The sequence below is a fragment of the Ziziphus jujuba genome, chromosome 7, assembly GCF_031755915.1.
Source record: "Ziziphus jujuba cultivar Dongzao chromosome 7, ASM3175591v1".
Lineage (NCBI taxonomy): Eukaryota > Viridiplantae > Streptophyta > Magnoliopsida > Rosales > Rhamnaceae > Ziziphus > Ziziphus jujuba.
Genome location: NC_083385.1, coordinates 246,930 through 252,501, shown reverse-complemented (window position 1 = coordinate 252,501; position 5,572 = coordinate 246,930). Strand labels below are relative to the sequence as shown.

The 5,572-nt window shown below is 40.7% G+C and overlaps 1 pseudogene; it reads right to left on the bottom strand.

Moving 5' to 3' along the window:
* Nucleotides 1-259: 259 nt before the first annotated feature.
* On the bottom strand, nucleotides 260-3,367 carry LOC132804897 (28S ribosomal RNA; annotated as a pseudogene).
* Nucleotides 3,368-5,572: the final 2,205 nt, after the last annotated feature.

Sequence of the window (5,572 nt, the reverse complement as noted above, 5' to 3'; positions counted from 1 at the left end):
ATATACATGTAACTTTTGCAGCAAAATGAAATAGGCACTCGAGAATACATAGAATATGAGGATCTATGGACATGGACATGAATGGGGAAATATGGAAAATATGCAAATGAAGAAACATAATTTTTGGTGGGAAAAAAAACTGTGAGTATTTTTATTTACATAAAAAATGTATAATTGTAATGTTTAACTATTACCTTTTATCAAATATGATTAATTTTATAGTTTATATATTTTGAACTATGGATATGTTTGTTTAGTTTTAAATTGATATTTTTATTCATTTACATTATTATAATTAATTTTATTATTATTGTTTCCATGCAAAATATATTAATTTTTAGTTAAATATTGTAATTAAATATTGATGTAATCTAAGCATAATTAATTATTTTTTACCACTATATATTGTTATGATTGAAATATAGATATTTTTGTTTAGTTTTCAATTTTATATTTTTATTCATTCACTCAATTATGCTTAAGTTTATTATTGCGACACTATCATCAGTAGGGTAGAACTAACCTATCTCACAACGGTCTAAACCCAGTTCATGTTCCCTATTGGTGGGTGAACAATCCAACACTTGGTGAATTCTGCTTCACAATGATAAGAAGAGCCAACATCGAAGGATCAAAAAGCAACGTCGCTATGAACGCTTGGCTGCCACAAGCCAGTTATCCTTGTGGTAACTTTTTTGACACCTCTAGCTTCAAATTCTGTAGGTCTAAAGGATTGATAGGCCACGCTTTCACAGTTCGTATTCATACTAGAAATCAGAATCAAACGAGCTTTTACCCTTTTGTTCCACACGAGATTTATGTTCTGGTTGAGCTCATCATAGGACACCTGCGTTATCTTTTAACAGATGTGTCGCCCCAGCCAACCTTCCCACCTGACAATGTCTTCCACCCGGATCAGTCAGTCGAGGTAGGCCTTGCGTCTAAAAAGAGGGGTAGTGCCCTACTTTCGATTCACAGAATAAGTTACATAACATTAAAAGTAGTGGTATTTCACTTTCGCCGTTTTCGGCTCCCACTTATACTACACCTCTCAAGTCATTTCAAAAAGTTGGACTAGAGTCAAGCTCAATAGGGTATTCTTTCCTCGCTGATTCTGCCAGGCCCATTCCCTTAGCTGTGGTATCACTGGATAGTAGATAGGGACAGTGGGAATCTCCTTAATCCATTCATGCATGTTACTAATTAGATGACGAGGCATTTGGCTACCTTAAGAGAGTCATAGTTACTCCCGCCATTTACCTGCACTTGGATGAATTTCTTCACTTTGACATTCAGAGCACTGGGTAGAAATCACATTGCTTGAGCATCCGTAGGGACCATCGCAATGCTTTGTTTTAATTAAACAGTCAGATTCCCCTTGTCCATACCAGTTCTGAGTCGACTATTCGACTCCTGGGGAAGGGCCCCCAACGGGACCTTTTCCCAGTCCATCCCTCGGTCGACATGCGGTGAACCACTCTCGCTGCGGGAGTAGCTTGAGCAGTCCACTGATAGCCGACGGGTTCGGGACTGGGACCGTCGTGCCCAGTCCTCAGAGCCAATCCTTTTATGGATCCATTTTGCCAACTTCCCTTACCTACATTGTTCCATTGGCCAGAGGTTGTTCCCCTTGGAGACCTGATGCGGTTATGAGTAGGACCGAGCATGGGAAGCACTCGATTCTTCGAATTTTCAAGGGCCACCGGGGGCACACCGGACACCACACGACATGCTGTGCTCTTCCAGCAGCTGGACCCTACCTACGGCTGAGCCATTTCCAGGGTGGGCAAGCTGTTAAACATAAAAGATAACTCTTCCCAAGACCCCCGTCGACGTCTCTAGACTTCTTAACATTGTCATCAGCTGCCACATCCCGGTTCAGGAATTTTAACTCGATTCCCTTTCAAAATTCATGCCGGTCACTCTGTTAGATGGGCTTTCCCCATTTCTTAGGATCAACTAACCCATGTACAAGTGCCATTCACATGGAACCTTTCCCTTCTTTGGCCTTCAAAGTTCTCATTTTAATATTTGATACTACCACCAAGATCTGCACTGACGGCCGTTTCGCCTGGGCTCGTGCCCCAGGTTTTCTAGCGACCGCCATGCCCTCCTACTTATCGAGGCCTAGCTCTTGCCCCGACGGCCGGGTATAGGTCGCGCGCTTTAGTACCACCCATTTTCGGGGCTAGTTGATTTGGCAGGTGAGTTGTTACACACTCCTAAGCAGATTTCGACTTCCATGACCACCGTCCTACTGTCTTAAACGACTAACACCCTTTTTGTGTTCTAGGTTAGCACACAGTTAGGCACCGTAATCCAGCTTCCGGTTCATCCTGTATCACCAGTTCTGCTTACCAAAAGTGGTCCACTCGGAGCTCTCAATTCCATAGCGTGGCTTAACTGAGCAGCCGCGCTATCCTACCTATTTAAAGTTTGAAAATAGGTTGAGGGCATTGCACCCCTGATGCCTCTAATCATTGGCTTTACTCGATAGAGCTCGTCCGTAGGCTCCAGCTATCCTGAGGGAAACTTCTGAGGGAACCAGCTACTAGATGGTTCAATTATTCTTTCGCCCCTATACCCAAGTTAGATGAACATTTTGCACGTTAGTATCACTATGGGCCTTCACCAGAGTTTCATCTGGCTTCGCCTTCCTCAGGCATAGTTCACCATCTTTCAGGTCTCGATAGGCATGCTCTCACTCGAACCCTTCTCAGAAGATCAAGGTCGATTGGCGGTGCAACCGGCATGGGGATCCCGCCACTTAGCTTCCTTGCACCTTACGGGTTCACTGACCGAATGGGGAGCCCACAGGTCGATGTGAGGAGCGCATAGATATCGAAGCACACCATGACGACGCACGTTGCCAACCACAATCGTGATGATGACGTCTCCATTGGCATACCTATAGCCTGGGCTTGGGCCGGCATCGCAATCCGCATCGGTTCGTGCCACAAGTCGATCAGCAGACCGGCTCTCACTGTTCTGCATCTGATCAATGCGTACTCCTTGACTTTCTTTTCAAAGTCCTTTCCATCTTTCTGTCACGGTACTTGTTTGCTATCAGTCTCTCACCCATATTTAGCCTTGGACAGAAATTACTGCCTGATTTGGGCTGCATTCCCAAACAACCTAACTCGCCGACAGCGCCTCGTGGTCTGACAGGGTCCAGTCACGACGGGGCTCTCACCCTCTCCTGTGCCCCCTTCCAGGGGACTTGAGCCTGGTCCGCCACTAAGGATGCTTCTTAAGACTCCAATTCGAACACCAAGGGCACTCGTTACTAGGGGAATCTTTGTAAGTTTCTTTTCCTCCGCTTATTGATATGCTTAAACTCAGCTAGTAGCCCTGCCAGGTTAGGTTGGAGATGCCGCATCGGTGGCGTATTGCGGTCTCTATAAGGCCACGACAACGATTCGTGTATGCAGCAAGAAGCCGAAGGTTGGACAACCACCGATTGCTGCGGCACTCATTGCCGGGGACCTACATTTCGGCCAGCTGCAGACCATGGCACACGTTTAAATACTTAAAGTTTCATATCCGAAGCGAGTTTTCAAGAAACTGCTTGCATTTTACCAAAAGCTGCTTTACGTGGTCATATCAATTAGTTAAAAGGTCTAACTGAGAACATTGTTCTAGGGGGATGATACCCGTTGGGACTAGATTCAAAAGATTAGTGCACTATTCAAGGAAACATCACAACATTCCTTTGTAAATGAAAAAGAAGAATTTATTCGAGTGGGAAATGAAAGACATTTTGTTCGACCACAGAGAATTATTTGATTTTTGCATTTCGAAGAATTTACATGATATATCAAAACAATCATTTCTAGGATTTAATGATTCCTAAAAGCGAATTAATCCTTTTTCTATTTGTGTTATGGTCGTTTAATTTGGTAATAGAAATAAAGATAATAACGAATAGAAAGAAATGAATGGTCTGGATCGTGTATCAATGGCCAATCTTCGGTAGAAGAAAAGGTTTCGTGGGAACAATTATTTATTTCTATTTTAGCTTCTCTTTTTTTTTTTTTTTATGACAAGAAGATATTGGAACATCAATTTGGAAAAGATGATGGGAGCAGGAGTTCATTTTGGTCATGGTACTAGGAAATGGAATCCTCAAATGGCACCATATATCTCTACAAGCCGTAAAGGTACTCATATTATAAATCTTCCTAGAATTGCTTGGTTTTTGGCAAAAGCTTGTGATTTAGTTTTTGATGCAACAAGTAGGGAAAACAATTCTTAATTGTTTTTAACAAAAATAAAGCAGTGGATTTAGTAGCACAGGCTGTAATAAAGGGAATTGAGAATGGAATAAAAGACGGGGAGACTCAATCATCTTACAAAAAAGGATGCGGCTGTGTTAAAGAGACAATTATCTCACTTGTAAACATATCTCGGCGGGATTAAATATATGACTGGTTTGCCCGATATTGTACTAATTGTTGATCAGCAAGAAGAATCTTTAGCTCTTCATGAATGTATGACTTTAGGCATTCCAATGATTTGTTCAATCGATACAAATTGTGACCCAGATCTAGCAGATATTTCAATTCCGGTAAATGATGACGCTATAGCTTCAATTTGATTAATTCTTAACAAATTAGTATTTGCTATTTGTGAGGGCTGTTTTGGCTATATACGAAATTCTTGATTAATAATAAGATAAGTAAATTATTTTGGGAACTCCATAGAATAGATTTATTGAATCGATTACTATTTTTAACTTAACTTGCACAAAAGAGATAAAAATAACCGAGGATATTATGCGATTAGTAGGTATTCAAAATATCCAATGCAAGTATACAAATCGAAAATTAGATGGTTGAATCAAAATAATTCCTTTTAAAGTTCTATTTCTTTCAGAGGTTAATATGAATGTTTTATTATGTTCCATCAACACACTAAAAGAGTTATACGATCTATCTGGTGTGGAAGTAGGCCAACATTTCTATTGGCAAATAGGAAGTTTCCAAGTCCATGGTTAGGTTCAACCATTATAGCGGTTCGTGATCCAAAAACCATTCCGACTGACAATCAGAATTTCTTTGCATATGTCCTTGAATTCATTCGAGACATGAGCAAAACGTAGATTGGAGAAGAATATGGTCCCTGGGTTCCATTTATTGGAACTATGTTTTTATTTATTTTTGTTTCGAATTGGTAAGGGGCTCTTTTACCCTGGTGAGTTAACCGCAAACAGAAATGATATAAATTCTACTGTTGCTTTAGCTTTACTCACGTCTGTAGCATATTTTTATACGGGCATTTCAAAAAAGGGATTAGGTTATTTCGGTAAATACATTCAACCAACCCCAATCCTTTTGCTCATTAACATCTTAGAAGATTTCACAAAACCCTTATTGCTTAGTTTTCGACTTTTTGGATATATATTAGCCGATGAATTAGTAGTAGTTGTTCTTATTTCTTTAGTACCTTTAGTGGTTCCTATACCTATCATGTTCCTTGGATTATTTACAAGTGGCATTCAAGCTCTTATTTTTGCAACCTTAGCTACGGCTTATATAGGCGAATCCATGGAAGGTCATCATTGATTAGTTTT